This window comes from Rhinoderma darwinii, unplaced genomic scaffold (genome assembly GCF_050947455.1).
Source record: "Rhinoderma darwinii isolate aRhiDar2 unplaced genomic scaffold, aRhiDar2.hap1 Scaffold_487, whole genome shotgun sequence".
NCBI classification, from domain to species: domain Eukaryota; kingdom Metazoa; phylum Chordata; class Amphibia; order Anura; family Rhinodermatidae; genus Rhinoderma; species Rhinoderma darwinii.
This window is the reverse complement of record NW_027464033.1, coordinates 14,110-36,443: the sequence shown is the minus strand read 5'-3', so window position 1 is coordinate 36,443 and position 22,334 is coordinate 14,110. Positions and strand designations below refer to the sequence as shown.

The following is a 22,334-nucleotide window of genomic DNA, read 5'->3' as shown; positions in this document are numbered from 1 at the left end:
TATTATGTCGTTTAGATTTTGTTTCACAATCGATTAAAGAGGACTATGGATTAAAGCATTCAATGTCAATGGCCATTCTAAGCTGAATGTGCCTGCTCTCGTCAGATCGCAGAAGTTACACAGCTTAAGGCCTCGCTAGTACCAGTGTGGGAGACTGTCTGGGAATCCGTGGTGTGGTTGACTTTTTATTATGTTGTTTAGATTTTGTTTCACAATAGATAAAATAGGACTATGGATTAAAGCATTTAACGTCAATGGCCATTCTAAGCTGAATGTGCCTGCTCTCGTCAGATCGCAGAAGTTACACAGCTTAAGGCCTCGCTAATACCAGTGTGGGAGACTGTCTGGGAATCCGTGGTGCGGTTGACTTTTTATTATGTTGTTTAGATTTTGTTTCACAATAGATTAAATAGGACTATGGATTAAGGCTTTTAATGGCAATGGCCATTCTAAGCTGAATGTGCCTGCTCTCGTCAGATCGCAGAAGTTATGCAGCTTAAGGCCTCGTTAGTACCAGTGTGGGAGACTGTCTGGGAATACGTGGTGCGGTTGACTTTTTGTTATGTCGTTTAGATTTTGTTTCACAATCGATTAAAAAGGACTATGAATTAAAGCATTTAATGTCAATGGCCATTCTAAGCTGAATGTGCCTGCTCTCGTTAGATCGCAGAAGTTACACACCTTAACGCCTCGCTAGTACCAGTGTGGGAGACTGTCTGGGAATCCGTGGTGCGGTTGACTTTTTATTATGTCGTTTAGATTTTGTTTCACAATCGATTAAAAAGGACTATGGATTAAAGCATTTAATGTCAATGGCCATTCTAAGCTGAATGTGCCTGCTCTCGTCAGATCGCAGAAGTTACACAGCTTAAGGGCTCGCTAGTACCAGTGTGGGAGACTGTCTGGGAATCCGTGGTGCGGTTGACTTTTTATTATGTCGTTTAGATTTTGTTTCACAATAGATTAAATAGGACTATGGATTAAAGCATTTAACGTCAATGGCCATTCTAAGCTGAATGTCCCTGCTCTCGTCAGAACGCAGAAATTACACAGCTTAAGTCCTCGCTAGTACCAGTGTGGGAGACTGTCTGGGAATCCGAGGTGCAGTTGACTTTTTATTATGTTGTTTAGATTTTGTTTCACAATAGATTAAATAGGACTATGGATTAAGGCTTTTAATGTCAATGGCCATTCTAAGCTGAATGTGCCTGCTCTCGTCAGATCGCAGAAGTTACACAGCTTAAGGCCTCGCTAGTACCAGTGTGGGAGACTGTCTGGGAATTCGTGGTGCGGTTGACTTTTTATTATGTCGTTTAGATTTTGTTTCACAATCGATTAAAAAGGACTATGGATTAAAGCATTTAATGTCAATGGCCATTCTAAGCTGAATGTGCCTGCTCTCGTTAGATCGCAGAAGTTACACACCTTAACGCCTCGCTAGTACCAGTGTGGGAGACTGTCTGGGAATCCGTGGTGCGGTTGACTTTTTATTATGTTGTTTAGATTTTGTTTCACAATAGATTAAATAGGACTATGGATTAAGGCTTTTAATGGCAATGGCCATTCTAAGCTGAATGTGCCTGCTCTCGTCAGATCGCAGAAGTTATGCAGCTTAAGGCCTCGTTAGTACCAGTGTGGGAGACTGTCTGGGAATACGTGGTGCGGTTGACTTTTTGTTATGTCGTTTAGATTTTGTTTCACAATCGATTAAAAAGGACTATGAATTAAAGCATTTAATGTCAATGGCCATTCTAAGCTGAATGTGCCTGCTCTCGTTAGATCGCAGAAGTTACACACCTTAACGCCTCGCTAGTACCAGTGTGGGAGACTGTCTGGGAATCCGTGGTGCGGTTGACTTTTTATTATGTCGTTTAGATTTTGTTTCACAATCGATTAAAAAGGACTATGGATTAAAGCATTTAATGTCAATGGCCATTCTAAGCTGAATGTGCCTGCTCTCGTCAGATCGCAGAAATTACACAGCTTAAGGCCTCGCTAGTACCAGTGTGGGAGACTGTCTGGGAATCCGTGGTGCGGTTGACTTTTTATTATGTCGTTTAGATTTTGTTTCACAATAGATTAAATAGGACTATGGATTAAAGCATATAACGTCAATGGCCATTCTAAGCTGAATGTCCCTGCTCTCGTCAGATCGCAGAAGTTACACAGCTTAAGGCCTCCTTAGTACCAGTGTGGGAGACTGTCTGCGAATCCGTGATGCGGTTGACTTTTTATTATGTTGTTTAGATTTTGTTTCACAATAGATTAAATAGGACTATGGATTAAGGCTTTTAATGTCAAAGGCCATTCTAAGCTGAATGTGCCTGCTCTCGTCAGATCGCAGAAGTTACACAGCTTAAGGCCTCGCTAGTACTAGTGTGGGAGACTGTCTGGGAATCCGTGGTGCGGTTGACTTTTTATTATGTCGTTTAGATTTTGTTTCACAATCGATTAAAAAGGACTATGGATTAAAGCATTTAATGTCAATGGCCATTCTAAGCTGAATGTGCCTGCTCTCGTTAGATCGCAGAAGTTACACAGCTTAACGCCTCGCTAGTACCAGTGTGGGAGACGGTCTGGGAATCCGTGGTGCGGTTGGATTTTTGTTATGTCGTTTAGATTTTGTTTCACAATAGATTAAATAGGACTATGGATTAAAGCATATAACGTCAATGGCCATTCTAAGCTGAATGTGCCTGCTCTCGTCAGATCGCAGAAGTTACACAGCTTAAGGCCTCGCTAGTACCAGTGTGGGAGACTGTCTGGGAATCCGTGGTGCGGTAGAATTTTTATTATGTCGTTTAGATTTTGTTTCACAATCGATTAAAAAGGACTATGGATTAAAGCATTTAATGTCAATGGCCATTCTAAGCTGAATGTCCCTGCTCTCGTCAGATCGCAGAAATTACACAGCTTAAGGCCTCGCTAGTACCAGTGTGGGAGACTGTCTGGGAATCCGTGGTGCGGTTGACTTTTTATTATGTCGTTTAGATTTTGTTTCACAATCGATTAAAAAGGACTATGGATTAAAGCATTTAAGGTCAATGGCCATTCTAAGCTGAATGTGCCTGCTCTCGTCAGATCGCAGAAGTTACACAGCTTAAGGCCTCGCTAGTACCAGTGTGGGAGACTGTCTGGGAATCCGTGGTGCGGTTGAATTTTTATTATGTCGTTTAGATTTTGTTTCACAATCGATTAAAAAGGACTATGGATTAAAGCCTTTAATGTCAATGGCCATTCTAAGCTGAATGTCCCTGCTCTCGTCAGATCGCAGAAGTTACACAGCTTAAGGCCTCCCTAGTACCAGTGTGGGAGACTGTCTGGGAATCCGTGGCGCGGTTGACTTTTTATTATGTTGTTTAGATTTTGTTTCACAATAGATTAAATAGGACTATGGATTACGGCTTTTAATGTCAATGGCCATTCTAAGCTGAATGTACCTGCTCTCGTCAGATCGCAGAAGTTACACAGCTTAAGGCCTCGCTAGTACCAGTGTGGGAGACTGTCTGGGAATCCGTGGTGCGGTTGACTTTTTATTATGTCGTTTCGATTTTGTTTCACAATCGATTAAAAAGGACTATGGATTAAAGCATTTTATGTCAATGGCCATTCTAAGCTGAATGTGCCTGCTCTAGTTAGATCGCAGAAATTACACAGCTTAACGCCTCGCTAGTACCAGTGTGGGAGACTGTCTGGGAATCCGTGGTGCGGTTGACTTTTTATTATGTCGTTTAGATTTTGTTTCACAATAGATTAAATAGGACTATGGATGAAAGCATATAACGTAAATGGCCATTCTAAGCTGAATGTGCCTGCTCTCGTCAGATCGCAGAAGTTACACAGCTTAAGGCCTCGCTAGTACCAGTGTGGGAGACTGTCTGGGAATCCGTGGTGCGGTTTAATTTTTATTATGTCGTTTAGATTTTGTTTCACAATCGATTAAAAAGGACTATGGATTAAAGCATTTAATGTCAATGGCCATTCTAAGCTGAATGTGCCTGCTCTAGTTAGATCGCAGAAGTTACACAGCTTAACGCCTCGCTAGTACCAGTGTGGGAGACTGTCTGGGAATCCGTGGTGCGGTTGCCTTTTTATTATGTCGTTTAGATTTTGTTTCACAATAGATTAAATAGGACTATGGATGAAAGCATATAACGTCAATTGCCATTCTAAGCTGAATGTGCCTGCTCTCGTCAGATCGCAGAAGTTACACAGCTTAAGGCCTCGCTAGTACCAGAGTGGGAGACTGTCTGGGAATCCGTGGTGCGGTTGACTTTTTATTATGTCGTTTAGATTTTGTTTCACAATCGATTAAAAAGGACTATGGATTAAAGCATTTAATGTCAATGGCCATTCTAAGCTGAATGTGCCTGCTCTCGTCAGATCGCAGAAGTTACACAGCTTAAGGCCTCGCTAGTACCAGTGTGGGAGACTGTCTGTGAATCCGTGGTGCGGTTGACTTTTTATTATGTTGTTTAGATTTTATTTCACAATAGATTAAATAGGACTATGGATTAAGGCTTTTAATGTCAATGGCCATTCTAAGCTGAATGTGCCTGCTCTCGTCAGATCGCAGAAGTTACACAGCTTAAGGCCTCGCTAGTACCAGTGTGGGAGACTGTCTGGGAATCCGTGGTGCGTTTGACTTTTTATTATGTCGTTTAGATTTTGTTTCACAATCGATTAAAAAGGATTATGGATTAAAGCATTTAATGCCAATGGCCATTCTAAGCTGAATGTGCCTGCTCTCGTTAGATCGCAGAAGTTACACAGCTTAACGCCTCGCTAGTACTAGTGTGGGAGACTGTCTGGGAATCTGTGGTGCGGTTGACTTTTTATTATGTCGTTTAGATTTTGTTTCACAATAGATTAAATAGGACTATGGATTAAAGCATTTAACGTCAATGGCCATTCTAAGCTGAATGTGCCTGCTCTCGTCAGATCGCAGAAGTTACACAGCTTAAGGCCTCGCTAGTACCAGTGTGGGAGACTGTCTGGGAATCCGTGGTGTGGTTGACTTTTTATTATGTCGTTTAGATTTTGTTTCACAATCGATTAAAAAGGACTATGGATTAAAGCATTTAATGTCAATGGCCATTCTAAGCTGAATGTCCCTGCTCTCGTCAGATCGCAGAAGTTACACAGCTTAAGGCCTCGCTAGTACCAGTGTGGGAGACTGTCTGGGAATCCGTGGTGCGGTTTTCTTTTTATTATGTCGTTTAGATTTTGTTTCACAATCGATTAAAAAGGACTATGGATTAAAGCATTTAATGGCAATGGCTATTCTAAGCTGAATGTGCCTGCTCTCGTCAGATCGCAGAAGTTACACAGCTTAAGGCCTCGCTAATACCAGTGTGGGAGACTGTCTGGGAATCCGTGGTGCGGCTGACTTTTTATTATGTCGTTTAGATTTTGTTTCACAATAGATTAAATAGGACTATGGATTAAAACATTTAACGCCAATGGCCATTCTAAGCTGAATGTGCCTGCTCTCGTCAGAACGCAGAAGTTACACAGCTTAAGGCCTCGCTAGTACCAGTGTGGGAGACTGTCTGGGAATCCGTGGTGCGGTTGACTTTTTATTATGTCGTTTAGATTTTGTTTCACAATCGATTAAAAAGGACTATGGATTAAAGCATTTAGTGTCAATGGCCATTCTAAGCTGAATGTGCCTGCTCTCGTCAGATCGCAGAAGTTACACAGCTTAAGGCCTCGCTAGTACCAGTGTGGGAGACTGTCTCGGAATCCGTGGTGCGGTTGACTTTTTATTATGTCGTTTAGATTTTGTTTCACAATCGATTAAAAAGGACTATGGATTAAAGCATTTAATGTCAATGGCCATTCTAAGCTGAATGTGCCTGCTCTCGTCAGATCGCAGAAGTTACACAGCTTAAGGCCTCGCTAGTACCAGTGTGGGAGACTGTCTGGGAATCCGTGGTGCGGTTGACTTTTTATTATGTCGTTTAGATTTTGTTTCACAATAGATTAAATAGGACTATGGATTAAAGCATTTAACGTCAAAGGCCATTCTAAGCTGAATGTGCCTGCTCTCGTTAGATCGCAGAAGTTACACATCTTAACGCCTCGCTAGTACTAGTGTGGGAGACTGTCTTGGAATCCGTGGTGCGTTTGACTTTTTATTATGTCGTTTAGATTTTGTTTCACAATAGATTAAATAGGACTATGGATTGAAGCATTTAACGTCAATGGCCATTCTAAGCTGAATGTGCCTGCTCTCGTCAGATCGCAGAAGTTACACAGCTTAAGGCCTCGCTAGTACCAGTGTGGGAGACTGTCTGGGAATCCGTGGTGCGGTTGCCTTTTTATTATGTCGTTTAGATTTTGTTTCACAATCGATTAAAAAGGACTATGGATTAAAGCATTTAATGTTAATGGCCATTCTAAGCTGAATGTGCCTGCTCTCGTTAGATCGCAGAAGTTAAACAGCTTAACGCCTCGCTAGTACCAGTGTGAGAGACTGTCTGGGAATCCGTGGTGCGGTTGACTTTTTATTATGTCGTTTAGATTTTGTTTCACAATAGATTAAATAGGACTATGGATTAAAGCATTTAACGTCAATGGCCATTCTAAGCTGAATGTGCCTGCTCTCGTCAGATCGCAGAAGTTACACAGCTTAAGGCCTCGCTAGTACCAGTGTGGGAGACTGTCTGGGAATCCGTGGTGCGGTTAACTTTTTATTATGTCGTTTAGATTTTGTTTCACAATCGATTAAAAAGGACTATGGATTAAAGCATTTTTTGATGTCAATGGCCATTCTAAGCTGAATGTACCTGCTCTCGTCAGATCGCAGAAGTTACACAGCTTAAGGCCTCGCTAGTACCAGTGTGGGAGACTGTCTGGGAATCCGTGGTGCGGTTGACTTTTTATTATGTCGTTTAGATTTTGATTCACAATCGATTAAAAAGTACTATGGATTAAAGCATTTAATATCAATGGCCATTCTAAGCTGAATGTGCCTGCTCTCGTCAGATCGCAGAAGTTACACAGCTTAAGGCCTCGCTAGTACCAGTGTGGGAGACTGTCTGGGAATCCGTGGTGCGGTTGACTTTTTATTATGTCGTTTAGATTTTGTTTCACAATCGATTAAAAAGTACTATGCATTAAAGCATTTAATGTCAATGGCCATTCTAAACTGAATGTGCCTGCTCTCGTCAGATCGCAGAAGTTACACAGCTTAAGGCCTCGCTAGTACCAGTGTGGGAGACTGTCTGGGAATCCGTGGTGCGGTTGACTTTTTATTATGTCGTTTAGATTTTGTTTCACAATAGATTAAATAGGACTATGGATTAAAGCATCTAACGTCAATTGCCATTCTAAGCTGAATGTGCCTGCTCTGGTCAGAACGCATAAGTTACACAGCTTAAGGCCTTGCTAGTACCAGTGTGGGAGACTGTCTGGGAATCCGTGGTGCGGTTGACTTTTTATTATGTCGTTTAGATTTTGTTTCACAATCGATTAAAAAGGACTATGGATTAAAGCATTTTTTGATGTCAATGGCCATTCTAAGCTGAATGTGCCTCCTCTCGTCAGATCGCAGAAGTTACACAGCTTAAGGCCTCGCTAGTACCAGTGTGGGAGACTGTCTGGGAATCCGTGGTGCAGTTGACTTTTTATTATGTCGTTTAGATTTTGTTTCACAATCGATTAAAAAGTACTATGGATTAAAGCATTTAATGTCAATGGCCATTCTAAGCTGAATGTGCCTGCTCTCGTCAGATCGCAGAAGTTACACAGCTTAAGGCCTCGCTAGTACCAGTGTGGGAGACTGTCTGGGAATCCGTGGTGCGGTTGACTTTTTATTATGTCGTTTAGATTTTGTTTCACAATAGATTAAATAGGACTATGGATTAAAGCATTTAACGTCAATGGCCATTCTAAGCTGAATGTGCCTGCTCTGGTCAGAATGCAGAAGTTACACAGCTTAAGGCCTCGCTAGTACCAGTGTGGGAGACTGTCTGGGAATCCGTGGTGCGGTTGAATTTTTATTATGTCGTTTAGATTTTGTTTCACAATCGATTAAAAAGGACTATGGATTAAAGCCTTTAATGTCAATGGCCATTCTAAGCTGAATGTCCCTGCTCTCGTCAGATCGCAGAAGTTACACAGCTTAAGGCCTCCTTAGTACCAGTATGGGAGACTGTCTGGGAATCCGTGGTGCGGTTGACTTTTTATTATGTTGTTTAGATTTTGTTTCACAATAGATTAAATAGGACTATGGATTAAGTCTTTTAATGTCAAAGGCCATTCTAAGCTGAATGTGCCTGCTCTCGTCAGATCGCAGAAGTTACACAGCTTAAGGCCTCGCTAGTACCAGTGTGGGAGACTGTCTGGGAATCCGTGGTGCGGTTGAATTTTTATTATGTCGTTTAGATTTTGTTTCACAATCGATTAAAAAGGACTATGGATTAAAGCCTTTAATGTCAATTGCCATTCTAAGCTGAATGTCCCTGCTCTCGTCAGATCGCAGAAGTTACACAGCTTAAGGCCTCCCTAGTACCAGTGTGGGAGACTGTCTGGGAATCCGTGGCGCGGTTGACTTTTTATTATGTTGTTTAGATTTTGTTTCACAATAGATTAAATAGGACTATGGATTAAGCTTTTTAATGTCAATGGCCATTCTAAGCTGAATGTGCCTGCTCTCGTCAGATCGCAGAAGTTACACAGCTTAAGGCCTCGCTAGTACCAGTGTGGGAGACTGTCTGGGAATCCGTGGTGCGGTTGACTTTTTATTATGTCGTTTCGATTTTGTTTCACAATCGATTAAAAAGGACTATGGATTAAAGCATTTAATGTCAATGGCCATTCTAAGCTGAATGTGCCTGCTCTAGTTAGATCGCAGAAGTTACACAGCTTAACGCCTCTTTAGTACCAGTGTGGGAGACTGTCTGGGAATCCGTGGTGCGGTTGACTTTTTATTATGTCGTTTAGATTTTGTTTCACAATAGATTAAATAGCACTATGGATGAAAGCATATAACGTCAATGGCCATTCTAAGCTGAATGTGCCTGCTCTCGTCAGATCGCAGAAGTTACACAGCTTAAGGCCTCGCTAGTACCAGTGTGGGAGAATGTCTGGGAATCCGTGGTGCGGTTTAATTTTTATTATGTCGTTTAGATTTTGTTTCACAATCGATTAAAAAGGACTATGGATTAAAGCATTTAATGTCAATGGCCATTCTAAGCTGAATGTGCCTGCTCTAGTTAGATCGCAGAAGTTACACAGCTTAACGCCTCGCTAGTACCAGTGTGGGAGACTGTCTGGGAATCCGTGGTGCGGTTGACTTTTTATTATGTCGTTTAGATTTTGTTTCACAATAGATTAAATAGGACTATGGATGAAAGCATATAACGTCAATTGCCATTCTAAGCTGAATGTGCCTGCTCTCGTCAGATCGCAGAAGTTACACAGCTTAAGGCCTCGCTAGTACCAGAGTGGGAGACTGTCTGGGAATCCGTGGTGCGGTTGACTTTTTATTATGTCGTTTAGATTTTGTTTCACAATCGATTAAAAAGGACTATGGATTAAAGCATTTAATGTCAATGGCCATTCTAAGCTGAATGTGCCTGCTCTCGTCAGATCGCAGAAGTTACACAGCTTAAGGCCTCGCTAGTACCAGTGTGGGAGACTGTCTGTGAATCCGTGGTGCGGTTGACTTTTTATTATGTTGTTTAGATTTTATTTCACAATAGATTAAATAGGACTATGGATTAAGGCTTTTAATGTCAATGGCCATTCTAAGCTGAATGTGCCTGCTCTCGTCAGATCGCAGAAGTTACACAGCTTAAGGCCTCGCTAGTACCAGTGTGGGAGACTGTCTGGGAATCCGTGGTGCGTTTGACTTTTTATTATGTCGTTTAGATTTTGTTTCACAATCGATTAAAAAGGACTATGGATTAAGGCATTTAATGCCAATGGCCATTCTAAGCTGAATGTGCCTGCTCTCGTTAGATCGCAGAAGTTACACAGCTTAACGCCTCGCTAGTACTAGTGTGGGAGACTGTCTGGGAATCTGTGGTGCGGTTGACTTTTTATTATGTCGTTTAGATTTTGTTTCACAATAGATTAAATAGGACTATGGATTAAAGTATTTAACGTCAATGGCCATTCTAAGCTGAATGTCCCTGCTCTCGTCAGATCGCAGAAGTTGCACAGCTTAAGGCCTCGCTAGTACTAGTGTGGGAGACTGTCTGGGAATCCGTGGTGCGGTTGACTTTTTATTATGACGTTTAGATTTTGTTTCACAATCGATTAAAAAGGACTATGGATTAAAGCATTTAATGTCAATGGCCATTCTAAGCTGAATGTCCCTGCTCTCGTCAGATCGCAGAAGTTGCACAGTTTAAGGCCTCGCTAGTACCAGTGTGGGAGACTGTCTGGGTATCCGTGGTGCGGTTGACTTTTTATTATGTCGTTTAGATTTTGTTTCACAATAGATTAAATAGGACTATGGATTAAACCATTTAACGTCAATGGCCATTCTAAGCTGAATGTGCCTGCTCTTCAGAACGCAGAAGTTACACAGCTTAAGGCCTCGCTAGTACCAGTGTGGGAGACTGTCTGGGAATCCGTGGTGTGGTTGAATTTTTATTATGTCGTTTAGATTTTGTTTCACAATCGATTAAAAAGGACTATGGATTAAAGCATTTAATGTCAATGGCCATTCTAAGCTGAATGTCCCTGCTCTCATCAGATTGCAGAAGTTACACAGCTTAAGGCCTCGCTAGTACCAGTGTGGGAGACTGTCTGGGAATCCGTGGTGCGGTTGCCTTTTTATTATGTCGTTTAGATTTTGTTTCACAATCGATTAAAAAGGACTATGGATTAAAGCATTTAGTGTCAATGGGCATTCTAAGCTGAATGTACCTGCTCTCGTCAGATCGCTGAAGTTACACAGCTTAAGGCCTCACTAGTACCAGTGTGGGAGACTGTCTGGGAATCCGTGGTGCGGTTGACTTTTTATTATGTCGTTTAGATTTTGTTTCACAATCGATTAAAAAGGACTATGGATTAAAGCATTTAATGTCAATGGCCATTCTAAGCTGAATGTGCCTGCTCTCGTCAGATCGCAGAAGTTACACAGCTTAAGGCCTCGCTAGTACCAGTGTGGGAGACTGTCTGGGAATCCGTGGTGCGGTTGACTTTTTATTATGTCGTTTAGATTTTGTTTCACAATCGATTAAAAAGGACTATGGATTAAAGCATTTAATGTCAATGGCCATTCTAAGCTGAATGTGCCTGCTCTCGTCAGATCGCAGAAGTTACACAGCTTAAGTCCTCGCTAGTACCAGTGTGGGAGACTGTCTGGGAAACCGTGGTGCTGTTGACTTTTTATTATGTCGTTTAGATTTTGTTTCACAATAGATTAAATAGGACTATGGATTAAAGCATTTATCGTCAATGGCCATTCTAAACTGAATGTGCCTGCTCTGGTCAGAACGCAGAAGTTACACAGCTTAAGGCCTCGCTAGTATCAGTGTGGGAGACTGTCTGGGAATCCGTGGTACGGTTGAATTTTTATTATGTCGTTTAGATTTTGTTTCACAATCGATTAAAAAGGACTATGGATTAAAGCCTTTAATGTCAATGGCCATTCTAAGCTGAATGTCCCTGCTCTCGTTAGATCGCAGAAGTTACACAGCTTAACGCCTCGCTAGTACCAGTGTGGGAGACTGTCTGGGAATCCGTGGTGCGGTTGACTTTTTATTATGTCGTTTAGATTTTGTTTCACAATAGATTAAATAGGACTATGGATTAAAGCATTTAACGTCAATGGCCATTCTAAGCTGAATGTGCCTGCTCTCGTCAGATCGCAGAAGTTACACAGCTTAAGGCCTCGCTAGTACCAGTGTGGGAGACTGTCTGGGAATCCGTGGTGCGGTTGAATTTTTATTATGTCGTTTAGATTTTGTTTCACAATCGATTAAAAAGGACTATGGATTAAAGCATTTTATGTCAATGGCCATTCTAAGCTGAATGTCCCTGCTCTCGTCAGATCGCAGAAGTTACACAGCTTAAGGCGTCGCTAGTACCAGTGTGGGAGACTGTCTGGGAATCCGTGGTGCGGTTGACTTTTTATTATGTCGTTTAGATTTTGTTTCACAATCGATTAAAAAGGACTATGGATTAAAGCATTTAATGTCAATGGCCATTCTAAGCTGAATGTGCCTGCTCTCGTCAGATCGCAGAAGTTACACAGCTTAAGGCCTCGCTAGTACCAGTGTGGGAGACTGTCTGGGAATCCGTGGTGCGGTTGACTTTTTATTATGTCGTTTAGATTTTGTTTCACAATCGATTAAAAAGGACTATGGATTAAAGCATTTAATGTCAATGGCCATTCTAAGCTGAATGTGCCTGCTCTCGTCAGATCGCAGAAGTTACACAGCTTAAGGCCTCACTAGTACCAGTGTGGGAGACTGTCTGGGAATCCGTGGTGCGGTTGAATTTTTATTATGTCGTTTAGATTTTGTTTCACAATCGATTAAAAAGGACTATGGATTAAAGCATTTAATGTCAATGGCCATTCTAAGCTGAATGTCCCTGCTCTCGTCAGATCGCAGAAGTTACACAGCTTAAGGCCTTGCTAGTACCAGTGTGTGAGACTGTCTGGGAATCCGTGTTCCGTATGTCTTTTTATTATGTCGTTTAGATTTTGTTTCACAATCGATTAAAAAGGACTATGGATTCAAGCATTTAATGTCAATGGCCATTCTAAGCTGAATGTGCCTTCTCTCGTCAGAACGCAGAAGTTACACAGCTTAAGGCCTCGCTAGTACCAGTGTGGGAGACTGTCTGGGAATCCGTGGTGCGGTTGAATTTTTATTATGTCGTTTTAGATTTTGTTTCACAATCGATTAAAAAGGACTATGGATTAAAGCATTTAATGTCAATGGCCATTCTAAGCTGAATGTGCCTGCTCTCGTCAGATCGCAGAAGTTACACAGCTTAAGGCCTCGCTAGTACCAGTGTGGGAGACTGTCTGGGAATCCGTGGTGCGGTTGACTTTTTATTATGTCGTTTAGATTTTGTTTCACAATCGATTAAAAAGGACTATGGATTAAAGCATTTAATGTTAATGGCCATTCTAAGCTGAATGTGCCTGCTCTCGTTAGATCGCAGAAGTTACACAGCTTAACGCCTCGCTAGTACCAGTGTGGGAGACTGTCTGGGAATCCGTGGTGCGGTTGACTTTTTATTATGTCGCTTCGATTTTGTTTCACAATAGATTAAAAAGGACTATGGATTAAAGCATTTAATGTCAATGGCCATTCTAAGCTGAATGTGCCTGCTCTCGTCAGATCGCAGAAGTTACACAGCTTAAGGCCTCACTAGTACCAGTGTGGGAGACTGTCTGGGAATCCGTGGTGCGGTTGAATTTTTATTATGTCGTTTAGATTTTGTTTCACAATCGATTAAAAAGGACTATGGATTAAAGTATTTAATGTCAATGGCCATTCTAAGCTGAATGTGCCTTCTCTCGTCAGAACGCAGAAGTTACACAGCTTAAGGCCTCGCTAGTACCAGTGTGGGAGACTGTCTGGGAATCCGTGGTGCGGTTGAATTTTTATTATGTCGTTTTAGATTTTGTTTCACAATCGATTAAAAAGGACTATGGATTAAAGCATTTAATGTCAATGGCCATTCTAAGCTGAATGTGCCTGCTCTCGTCAGATCGCAGAAGTTACACAGCTTAAGGCCTCACTAGAACCAGTGTGGGAGACTGTCTGGGAATCCGTGGTGCGGTTGACTTTTTATTATGTCGTTTAGATTTTGTTTCACAATCGATTAAAAAGGACTATGGATTAAGGCACTTAATGTCAATGGCCATTCTAAGCTGAATGTGCCTTCTCTCGTCAGATCGCAGAAGTTACACAGCTTAAGGCCTCGCTAGTACCAGTGTGGGAGACTGTCTGGGAATCCGTGGTGCGGTTGACTTTTTATTATGTCGTTTAGATTTTGTTTCACAATAGATGAAATAGGACTATGGATTAAAGCATTTAACGTCAATGGCCATTCTAAGCTGAATGTGCCTGCTCTGGTCAGAACGCAGAAGTTACACAGCTTAAGGCCTCGCTAGTACCAGTGTGGGAGACTGTCTGGGAATCCGTGGTGCGGTTGAATTTTTATTATGTCGTTTAGATTTTGTTTCACAATCGATTAAAAAGGACTATGGATTAAAGCCTTTAATGTCAATGGCCATTCTAAGCTGAATGTCCCTGCTCTCGTTAGATCGCAGAAGTTACACAGCTTAACGCCTCGCTAGTACCAGTGTGGGAGACTGTCTGGGAATCCGTGGTGCGAATGACTTTTATTATGTCGTTTAGATTTTGTTTCACAATAGATTAAATAGGACTATGGATTAAAGCATTTAACGTCAATGGCCATTCTAAGCTGAATGTGCCTGCTCTCGTCAGATCGCAGAAGTTACACAGCTTAAGGCCTTGCTAGTACCAGTGTGGGAGACTGTCTGGGAATGCGTGGTGCGGTTGAATTTTTATTATGTCGTTTAGATTTTGTTTCACAATCGATTAAAAAGGACTATGGATTAAAGCATTTTATGTCAATGGCCATTCTAAGCTGAATGTCCCTGCTCTCGTCAGATCGCAGAAGTTACACAGCTTAAGGCCTCGCTAGTACCAGTGTGGGAGACTGTCTGGGAATCCGTGGTGTGGTTGACTTTTTATTATGTCGTTTAGATTTTTTTTCACAATAGATTAAATAGGACTATGGATTAAAGCATTTAACGTCAATGGCCATTCTAAGCTGAATGTGCCTGCTCTCGTCAGAACGCAGAAGTTACACAGCTTAAGGCCTCGCTAGTACCAGTGTGGGAGACTGTCTGGGAATCCGTGGTGCGGTTGACTTTTTATTATGTCGTTTAGATTTTGTTTCACAATCGATTAAAAAAGACTATGGATTAAAGCATTTAATGTCAATCGCCATTCTAAGCTGAATGTCCCTCTCTCGTCAGATCGCAGAAGTTACACAGCTTAAGGCCTCGCTAGTACCAGTGTGGGAGACTGTCTGGGAATCCGTGGTGCGGTTGACTTTTTATTATGTTGGTTAGATTTTGTTTCACAATAGATTAAATAGGACTATGGATTAAGGCTTTTAATGTCAATGGCCATTCTAAGCTGAATGTGACTGCTCTCGTCAGATCGCAGAAGTTACACAGCTTAAGGCCTCGCTAGTTCCAGTGTGGGAGACTGTCTGGGAATCTGTGGTGCGGTTGACTTTTTATTATGTCGTTTAGATTTTGTTTCACAATCGATTAAAAAGGACTATGGATTAAAGCATTTAATGTCAATGGCCATTCTAAGCTGAATGTTCCTGCTCTTGTCAGATCGCAGAAGTTACACAGCTTAAGGCCTCGCTAGTACCAGTGTGGGAGACTGTCTGGGAATCCGTGGTGCGGTTGACTTTTTATTATGTCGTTTAGATTTTGTTTCACAATCGATTAAAAAGGACTATGGATTAAAGCATTTAATGTCAATGGCCATTCTAAGCTGAATGTGCCTGCTCTCGTCAGATCGCAGAAGTTACACAGCTTAAGGCCTCGCTAGTACCAGTGTGGGAGACTGTCTGGGAATCCGTGGTGCGGTTGACTTATTATTATGTTGTTTAGATTTTGTTTCACAATCGATTAAAAAGGACTATGGATTAAAGCATTTAATGTCAATGGCCATTCTAAGCTGAATGTGCCTGCTCTCGTCAGATCGCAGAAGTTACACAGCTTAAGGCCTCGCTAGTACCAGTGTGGGAGACTGTCTGGGAATCCGTGGTGCGGTTGACTTTTTATTATGTCGTTTAGATTTTGTTTCACAATAGATTAAATAGGACTATGGATTAAAGCATTTAAAGTCAATGGCCATTCTAAGCTGAATGTGCCTTCTCTCGTCGGAACGCAGAAGTTACACAGCTTAAGGCCTCGCTAGTACCAGTGTGGGAGACTGTCTGGGAATCCGTGGTGCGGTTGAATTTTTATTATGTCGTTTAGATTTTGTTTCACAATCGATTAAAAAGGACTATGGATTAAAGCATTTAATGTCAATGGCCATTCTAAGCTGAATGTCCCTGCTCTCGTCAGATCGCAGAAGTTACACAGCTTAAGGCCTCGCTAGTACCAGTGTGTGAGACTGTCTGGGAATCCGTGTTCCGTTTGTCTTTTTATTATGTCGTTTAGATTTTGTTTCACAATCGATTAAAAAGGACTATGGATTAAAGCATTTAATGTCAATGGCCATTCTAAGCTGAATGTGCCTTCTCTCGTCAGAACGCAGAAGTTACACAGCTTAAGGCCTCGCTAGTACCAGTGTGGGAGACTGTCTGGGAATCCGTGGTGCGGTTGAATTTTTATTATGTCGTTTTAGATTTTGTTTCACAATCGATTAAAAAGGACTATGGATTAAAGCATTTAATGTCAATGGCCATTCTAAGCTGAATGTGCCTGCTCTCGTCAGATCGCAGAAGTTACACAGCTTAAGGCCTCACTAGAACCAGTGTGGGAGACTGTCTGGGAATCCGTGGTGCGGTTGACTTTTTATTATGTCGTTTAGATTTTGTTTCACAATAGATTAAATAGGACTATGGATTAAAGCATTTAACGTCAATGGCCATTCTAAGCTGAATGTGCCTTCTCTCATCAGAACGCAGAAGTTACACAGCTTAAGGCCTCGCTAGTACCAGTGTGGGAGACTGTCTGGGAATCCGTGGTGCGGTTGAATTTTTATTATGTCGTTTAGATTTTGTTTCACAATCGATTAAAAAGGACTATGGATTAAAGCATTTAATGTCAATGGCCATTCTAAGCTGAATGTCCCTGCTCTTGTCAGATCGCAGAAGTTACACAGCTTAAGGCCTCGCTAGTACCAGTGTGGGAGACTGTCTGGGAATCCGTGGTGCGGTTGACTTTTTATTATGTCGTTTAGATTTTGTTTCACAATAGATGAAATAGGACTATGGATTAAAGCATTTAACGTCAATGGCCATTCTAAGCTGAATGTGCCTGCTCTGGTCAGAACGCAGAAGTTACACAGCTTAAGGCCTCGCTAGTACCAGTGTGGGAGACTGTCTGGGAATCCGTGGTGCGGTTGAATTTTTATTATGTCGTTTAGATTTTGTTTCACAATCGATTAAAAAGGACTATGGATTAAAGCCTTTAATGTCAATGGCCATTCTAAGCTGAATGTCCCTGCTCTCGTTAGATCGCAGAAGTTACACAGCTTAACGCCTCGCTAGTACCAGTGTGGGAGACTGTCTGGGAATCCGTGGTGCGAATGACTTTTTATTATGTCGTTTAGATTTTGTTTCACAATAGATTAAATAGGACTATGGATTAAAGCATTTAACGTCAATGGCCATTCTAAGCTGAATGTGCCTGCTCTCGTCAGATCGCAGAAGTTACACAGCTTAAGGCCTTGCTAGTACCAGTGTGGGAGACTGTCTGGGAATGCGTGGTGCGGTTGAATCTTTATTATGTCGTTTAGATTTTGTTTCACAATCGATTAAAAAGGACTATGGATTAAAGCATTTTATGTCAATGGCCATTCTAAGCTGAATGTCCCTGCTCTCGTCAGATCGCAGAAGTTACACAGCTTAAGGCCTCGCTAGTACCAGTGTGGGAGACTGTCTGGGAATCCGTGGTGCGGTTGACTTTTTATTATGTCGTTTAGATTTTTTTTCACAATAGATTAAATAGGACTATGGATTAAAGCATTTAACGTCAATGGCCATTCTAAGCTGAATGTGCCTGCTCTCGTCAGAACGCAGAAGTTACACAGCTTAAGGCCTCGCTAGTACCAGTGTGGGAGACTGTCTGGGAATCCGTGGTGCGGTTGCCTTTTTATTATGTCGTTTAGATTTTGTTTCACAATCGATTAAAAAAGACTATGGATTAAAGCATTTAATGTCAATCGCCATTCTAAGCTGAATGTCCCTGCTCTCGTCAGATCGCAGAAGTTACACAGCTTAAGGCCTCGCTAGTACCAGTGTGGGAGACTGTCTGGGAATCCGTGGTGCGGTTGACTTTTTATTATGTCGGTTAGATTTTGTTTCACAATAGATTAAATAGGACTATGGATTAAGGCTTTTAATGTCAATGGCCATTCTAAGCTGAATGTGACTGCTCTCGTCAGATCGCAGAAGTTACACAGCTTAAGGCCTCGCTAGTTCCAGTGTGGGAGACTGTCTGGGAATCTGTGGTGCGGTTGACTTTTTATTATGTCGTTTAGATTTTGTTTCACAATCGATTAAAAAGGACTATGGATTAAAGCATTTAATGTCAATGGCCATTCTAAGCTGAATGTGCCTGCTCTCGTTAGATCGCAGAAGTTACACAGCTTAACGCCTCGCTTGTACCAGTGTGGGAGACTGTCTGGAAATCCGTGGTGCGGTTGACTTTTTATTATGTCGTTTAGATTTTGTTTCACAATCGATTAAAAAGGACTATGGATTAAAGCATTTAATGTCAATGGCCATTCTAAGCTGAATGTGCCTGCTCTCGTCAGATCGCAGAAGTTACACAGCTTAAGGCCTCGCTAGTACCAGTGTGGGAGACTGTCTGGGAATCCGTGGTGCGGTTGACTTTTTATTATGTCGTTTAGATTTTGTTTCACAATCGATTAAAAAGGACTATGGATTAAAGCATTTAATGTCAATGGCCATTCTAAGCTGAATGTGCCTGCTCTCGTCAGATCGCAGAAGTTACACAGCTTAAGGCCTCGCTAGTACCAGTGTAGGAGACTGTCTGGGAATCCGTGGTGCGGTTGACTTTTTATTATGTTGTTTAGATTTTGTTTCGCAATCGATTAAAAAGGACTATGGATTAAAGCATTTAATGTCAATGGCCATTCTAAGCTGAATGTGCCTGCTCTCGTCAGATCGCAGAAGTTACACAGCTTAAGGCCTCGCTAGTACCAGTGTGGGAGACTGTCTGGGAATCCGTGGTGCAGTTGCCTTTTTATTATGTCGTTTAGATTTTGTTTCACAATAGATTAAATAGGACTATGGATTAAAGCATTTATCGTCAATGGCCATTCTAAGCTGAATGTGCCTTCTCTCGTCAGAACGCAGAAGTTACACAGCTTAAGGCCTCGCTAGTACCAGTGTGGGAGACTGTCTGGGAATCCGTGGTGCGGTTGAATTTTTATTATGTCGTTTAGATTTTGTTTCACAATCGATTAAAAAGGACTATGGATTAAAGCCTTTAATGTCAATGGCCATTCTAAGCTGAATGTCCCTGCTCTCGTTAGATCGCAGAAGTTACACAGCTTAACACCTCGCTAGTACCAGTGTGGGAGACTGTCTGGGAATCCGTGGTGCGGTTGACTTTTTATTATGTCGTTTAGATTTTGTTTCACAATCGATTAAAAAGGACTATGGATTAAAGCATTTAATGTCAATGGCCATTCTAAGCTGAATGTCCCTGCTCTCGTTAGATCGCAGAAGTTACACAGCTTAACGCCTCGCTAGTACCAGTGTGGGAGACTGTCTGGGAATCCGTGGTGCGGTTGAATTTTTATTATGTCGTTTAGATTTTGTTTCACAATCGATTAAAAAGGACTATGGATTAAAGCATTTAATGTCAATGGCCATTCTAAGCTGAATGTCCCTGCTCTCGTTAGATCGCAGAAGTTACACAGCTTAAGGCCTCGCTAGTACCAGTGTGGGAGACTGTCTGGGAATCCGTGGTGCGGTTGACTTTTTATTATGTCGTTTAGATTTTGTTTCACAATCGATTAAAAAGGACTATGGATTAAAGAATTTGATGTCAATGGCCATTCTAAGCTGAATGTGCCTGCTCTCGTCAGATCGCAGAAGTTACACAGCTTAAGGCCTCGCTAGTACTAGTGTGGGAGACTGTCTGGGAATCCGTGGTGCGGTTGAATTTTTATTATGTCGTTTAGATTTTGTTTCACAATCGATTAAAAAGGACTATGGATTAAAGCATTTAATGTCAATGGCCATTCTAAGCTGAATGTCCCTGCTCTCGTCAGATCGCAGAAGTTACACAGCTTAAGGCCTCGCTAGTACCAGTGTGGGAGACTGTCTGGGAATCCGTGGTGCGGTTGACTTTTTATTATGTCGTTTAGATTTTGTTTCACAATCGATTAAAAAGGACTATGGATTAAAGCATTTAATGTCAATGGCCATTCTAAGCTGAATGTGCCTGCTCTCGTCAGATCGCAGAAGTTACACAGCTTAAGGCCTCGCTAGTACCAGTGTGGGAGACTGTCTGGGAATCCGTGGTGCGGTTGACTTTTTATTATGTCGTTTAGATTTTGTTTCACAATCGATTAAAAAGGACTATGGATTAAAGCATTTAACGTCAATGGCCATTCTAAGCTGAATGTCCCTGCTCTCGTCAGATCGCAGAAGTTACACATCTTAAGGCCTCGCTAGTACCAGTGTGGGAGACTGTCTGGGAATCCGTGGTGCGGTTGACTTTTTATTATGTCGTTTAGATTTTGTTTCACAATCGATTAAAAAGGACTATGGATTAAAGCATTAATGTCAATGGCCATTCTAAGCTGAATGTGCCTGCTCTCGTCAGATCGCAGAAGTTACACAGCTTAAGGCCTTGCTAGTACCAGTGTGGGAGACTGTCTGGGAATGCGTGGTGCGGTTGAATCTTTATTATGTCGTTTAGATTTTGTTTCACAATCGATTAAAAAGGACTATGGATTAAAGCATTTTATGTCAATGGCCATTCTAAGCTGAATGTCCCTGCTCTCGTCAGATCGCAGAAGTTACACAGCTTAAGGCCTCGCTAGTACCAGTGTGGGAGACTGTCTGGGAATCCGTGGTGCGGTTGACTTTTTATTATGTCGTTTAGATTTTTTTTCACAATAGATTAAATAGGACTATGGATTAAAGCATTTAACGTCAATGGCCATTCTAAGCTGAATGTGCCTGCTCTCGTCAGAACGCAGAAGTTACACAGCTTAAGGCCTCGCTAGTACCAGTGTGGGAGACTGTCTGGGAATCCGTGGTGCGGTTGACTTTTTATTATGTCGTTTAGATTTTGTTTCACAATCGATTAAAAAAGACTATGGATTAAAGCATTTAATGTCAATCGCCATTCTAAGCTGAATGTCCCTGCTCTCGTCAGATCGCAGAAGTTACACAGCTTAAGGCCTCGCTAGTACCAGTGTGGGAGACTGTCTGGGAATCCGTGGTGCGGTTGACTTTTTATTATGTCGGTTAGATTTTGTTTCACAATAGATTAAATAGGACTATGGATTAAGGCTTTTAATGTCAATGGCCATTCTAAGCTGAATGTGACTGCTCTCGTCAGATCGCAGAAGTTACACAGCTTAAGGCCTCGCTAGTTCCAGTGTGGGAGACTGTCTGGGAATCTGTGGTGCGGTTGACTTTTTATTATGTCGTTTAGATTTTGTTTCACAATCGATTAAAAAGGACTATGGATTAAAGCATTTAATGTCAATGGCCATTCTAAGCTGAATGTGCCTGCTCTCGTTAGATCGCAGAAGTTACACAGCTTAACGCCTCGCTTGTACCAGTGTGGGAGACTGTCTGGAAATCCGTGGTGCGGTTGACTTTTTATTATGTCGTTTAGATTTTGTTTCACAATCGATTAAAAAGGACTATGGATTAAAGCATTTAATGTCAATGGCCATTCTAAGCTGAATGTGCCTGCTCTCGTCAGATCGCAGAAGTTACACAGCTTAAGGCCTCGCTAGTACCAGTGTGGGAGACTGTCTGGGAATCCGTGGTGCGGTTGACTTTTTATTATGTCGTTTAGATTTTGTTTCACAATCGATTAAAAAGGACTATGGATTAAAGCATTTAATGTCAATGGCCATTCTAAGCTGAATGTGCCTGCTCTCGTCAGATCGCAGAAGTTACACAGCTTAAGGCCTCGCTAGTACCAGTGTAGGAGACTGTCTGGGAATCCGTGGTGCGGTTGACTTTTTATTATGTTGTTTAGATTTTGTTTCGCAATCGATTAAAAAGGACTATGGATTAAAGCATTTAATGTCAATGGCCATTCTAAGCTGAATGTGCCTGCTCTCGTCAGATCGCAGAAGTTACACAGCTTAAGGCCTCGCTAGTACCAGTGTGGGAGACTGTCTGGGAATCCGTGGTGCAGTTGCCTTTTTATTATGTCGTTTAGATTTTGTTTCACAATAGATTAAATAGGACTATGGATTAAAGCATTTATCGTCAATGGCCATTCTAAGCTGAATGTGCCTTCTCTCGTCAGAACGCAGAAGTTACACAGCTTAAGGCCTCGCTAGTACCAGTGTGGGAGACTGTCTGGGAATCCGTGGTGCGGTTGAATTTTTATTATGTCG

General features: G+C 41.8%; 44 pseudogenes; all 44 read left to right on the top strand.

The window, feature by feature from the left end:
• Positions 1 to 438: 438 nt before the first annotated feature.
• Positions 439 to 552, top strand: LOC142719943 (5S ribosomal RNA; annotated as a pseudogene).
• A 629-nt stretch (positions 553 to 1,181) lies between these two features.
• Positions 1,182 to 1,297, top strand: LOC142720036 (5S ribosomal RNA; annotated as a pseudogene).
• Positions 1,298 to 1,552: 255 nt separating this feature from the next.
• On the top strand, positions 1,553 to 1,670 carry LOC142719918 (5S ribosomal RNA; annotated as a pseudogene).
• A 1,743-nt stretch (positions 1,671 to 3,413) lies between these two features.
• LOC142719885 (5S ribosomal RNA) lies at positions 3,414 to 3,530 on the top strand (annotated as a pseudogene).
• Positions 3,531 to 4,157: 627 nt separating this feature from the next.
• Positions 4,158 to 4,274, top strand: LOC142719870 (5S ribosomal RNA; annotated as a pseudogene).
• A 1,184-nt stretch (positions 4,275 to 5,458) lies between these two features.
• Positions 5,459 to 5,576, top strand: LOC142719980 (5S ribosomal RNA; annotated as a pseudogene).
• Positions 5,577 to 5,831: 255 nt separating this feature from the next.
• On the top strand, positions 5,832 to 5,948 carry LOC142719955 (5S ribosomal RNA; annotated as a pseudogene).
• A 254-nt stretch (positions 5,949 to 6,202) lies between these two features.
• Positions 6,203 to 6,320, top strand: LOC142719914 (5S ribosomal RNA; annotated as a pseudogene).
• Positions 6,321 to 6,764: 444 nt separating this feature from the next.
• LOC142719884 (5S ribosomal RNA) lies at positions 6,765 to 6,881 on the top strand (annotated as a pseudogene).
• A 68-nt stretch (positions 6,882 to 6,949) lies between these two features.
• On the top strand, positions 6,950 to 7,067 carry LOC142719926 (5S ribosomal RNA; annotated as a pseudogene).
• Positions 7,068 to 7,697: 630 nt separating this feature from the next.
• LOC142719954 (5S ribosomal RNA) lies at positions 7,698 to 7,814 on the top strand (annotated as a pseudogene).
• Positions 7,815 to 8,627: 813 nt separating this feature from the next.
• On the top strand, positions 8,628 to 8,744 carry LOC142719953 (5S ribosomal RNA; annotated as a pseudogene).
• A 627-nt stretch (positions 8,745 to 9,371) lies between these two features.
• LOC142719868 (5S ribosomal RNA) lies at positions 9,372 to 9,488 on the top strand (annotated as a pseudogene).
• A 1,555-nt stretch (positions 9,489 to 11,043) lies between these two features.
• Positions 11,044 to 11,160, top strand: LOC142719952 (5S ribosomal RNA; annotated as a pseudogene).
• Positions 11,161 to 11,228: 68 nt separating this feature from the next.
• LOC142719661 (5S ribosomal RNA) lies at positions 11,229 to 11,347 on the top strand (annotated as a pseudogene).
• A 440-nt stretch (positions 11,348 to 11,787) lies between these two features.
• On the top strand, positions 11,788 to 11,904 carry LOC142720021 (5S ribosomal RNA; annotated as a pseudogene).
• A 255-nt stretch (positions 11,905 to 12,159) lies between these two features.
• Positions 12,160 to 12,276, top strand: LOC142719951 (5S ribosomal RNA; annotated as a pseudogene).
• A 628-nt stretch (positions 12,277 to 12,904) lies between these two features.
• LOC142719950 (5S ribosomal RNA) lies at positions 12,905 to 13,021 on the top strand (annotated as a pseudogene).
• Positions 13,022 to 14,764: 1,743 nt separating this feature from the next.
• LOC142719909 (5S ribosomal RNA) lies at positions 14,765 to 14,881 on the top strand (annotated as a pseudogene).
• A 626-nt stretch (positions 14,882 to 15,507) lies between these two features.
• On the top strand, positions 15,508 to 15,624 carry LOC142719949 (5S ribosomal RNA; annotated as a pseudogene).
• Positions 15,625 to 15,693: 69 nt separating this feature from the next.
• Positions 15,694 to 15,810, top strand: LOC142719947 (5S ribosomal RNA; annotated as a pseudogene).
• A 1,743-nt stretch (positions 15,811 to 17,553) lies between these two features.
• Positions 17,554 to 17,672, top strand: LOC142719683 (5S ribosomal RNA; annotated as a pseudogene).
• Positions 17,673 to 17,739: 67 nt separating this feature from the next.
• LOC142719866 (5S ribosomal RNA) lies at positions 17,740 to 17,857 on the top strand (annotated as a pseudogene).
• Positions 17,858 to 17,925: 68 nt separating this feature from the next.
• Positions 17,926 to 18,044, top strand: LOC142719716 (5S ribosomal RNA; annotated as a pseudogene).
• Positions 18,045 to 18,111: 67 nt separating this feature from the next.
• Positions 18,112 to 18,230, top strand: LOC142719987 (5S ribosomal RNA; annotated as a pseudogene).
• Positions 18,231 to 18,483: 253 nt separating this feature from the next.
• Positions 18,484 to 18,602, top strand: LOC142719960 (5S ribosomal RNA; annotated as a pseudogene).
• A 67-nt stretch (positions 18,603 to 18,669) lies between these two features.
• On the top strand, positions 18,670 to 18,788 carry LOC142719776 (5S ribosomal RNA; annotated as a pseudogene).
• Positions 18,789 to 18,855: 67 nt separating this feature from the next.
• On the top strand, positions 18,856 to 18,974 carry LOC142719712 (5S ribosomal RNA; annotated as a pseudogene).
• Positions 18,975 to 19,041: 67 nt separating this feature from the next.
• LOC142719921 (5S ribosomal RNA) lies at positions 19,042 to 19,160 on the top strand (annotated as a pseudogene).
• Positions 19,161 to 19,227: 67 nt separating this feature from the next.
• Positions 19,228 to 19,346, top strand: LOC142720005 (5S ribosomal RNA; annotated as a pseudogene).
• A 253-nt stretch (positions 19,347 to 19,599) lies between these two features.
• LOC142719702 (5S ribosomal RNA) lies at positions 19,600 to 19,718 on the top strand (annotated as a pseudogene).
• A 67-nt stretch (positions 19,719 to 19,785) lies between these two features.
• On the top strand, positions 19,786 to 19,904 carry LOC142719718 (5S ribosomal RNA; annotated as a pseudogene).
• Positions 19,905 to 19,971: 67 nt separating this feature from the next.
• Positions 19,972 to 20,090, top strand: LOC142719680 (5S ribosomal RNA; annotated as a pseudogene).
• A 67-nt stretch (positions 20,091 to 20,157) lies between these two features.
• LOC142719948 (5S ribosomal RNA) lies at positions 20,158 to 20,276 on the top strand (annotated as a pseudogene).
• A 67-nt stretch (positions 20,277 to 20,343) lies between these two features.
• LOC142719773 (5S ribosomal RNA) lies at positions 20,344 to 20,462 on the top strand (annotated as a pseudogene).
• Positions 20,463 to 20,528: 66 nt separating this feature from the next.
• On the top strand, positions 20,529 to 20,647 carry LOC142719824 (5S ribosomal RNA; annotated as a pseudogene).
• Positions 20,648 to 20,714: 67 nt separating this feature from the next.
• LOC142719679 (5S ribosomal RNA) lies at positions 20,715 to 20,833 on the top strand (annotated as a pseudogene).
• Positions 20,834 to 20,900: 67 nt separating this feature from the next.
• Positions 20,901 to 21,019, top strand: LOC142719728 (5S ribosomal RNA; annotated as a pseudogene).
• Positions 21,020 to 21,086: 67 nt separating this feature from the next.
• Positions 21,087 to 21,205, top strand: LOC142719703 (5S ribosomal RNA; annotated as a pseudogene).
• A 67-nt stretch (positions 21,206 to 21,272) lies between these two features.
• Positions 21,273 to 21,391, top strand: LOC142719986 (5S ribosomal RNA; annotated as a pseudogene).
• Positions 21,392 to 21,644: 253 nt separating this feature from the next.
• On the top strand, positions 21,645 to 21,763 carry LOC142719936 (5S ribosomal RNA; annotated as a pseudogene).
• A 67-nt stretch (positions 21,764 to 21,830) lies between these two features.
• LOC142719764 (5S ribosomal RNA) lies at positions 21,831 to 21,949 on the top strand (annotated as a pseudogene).
• Positions 21,950 to 22,016: 67 nt separating this feature from the next.
• LOC142719711 (5S ribosomal RNA) lies at positions 22,017 to 22,135 on the top strand (annotated as a pseudogene).
• A 67-nt stretch (positions 22,136 to 22,202) lies between these two features.
• Positions 22,203 to 22,321, top strand: LOC142719920 (5S ribosomal RNA; annotated as a pseudogene).
• The last annotated feature ends 13 nt before the right edge of the window (positions 22,322 to 22,334 follow it).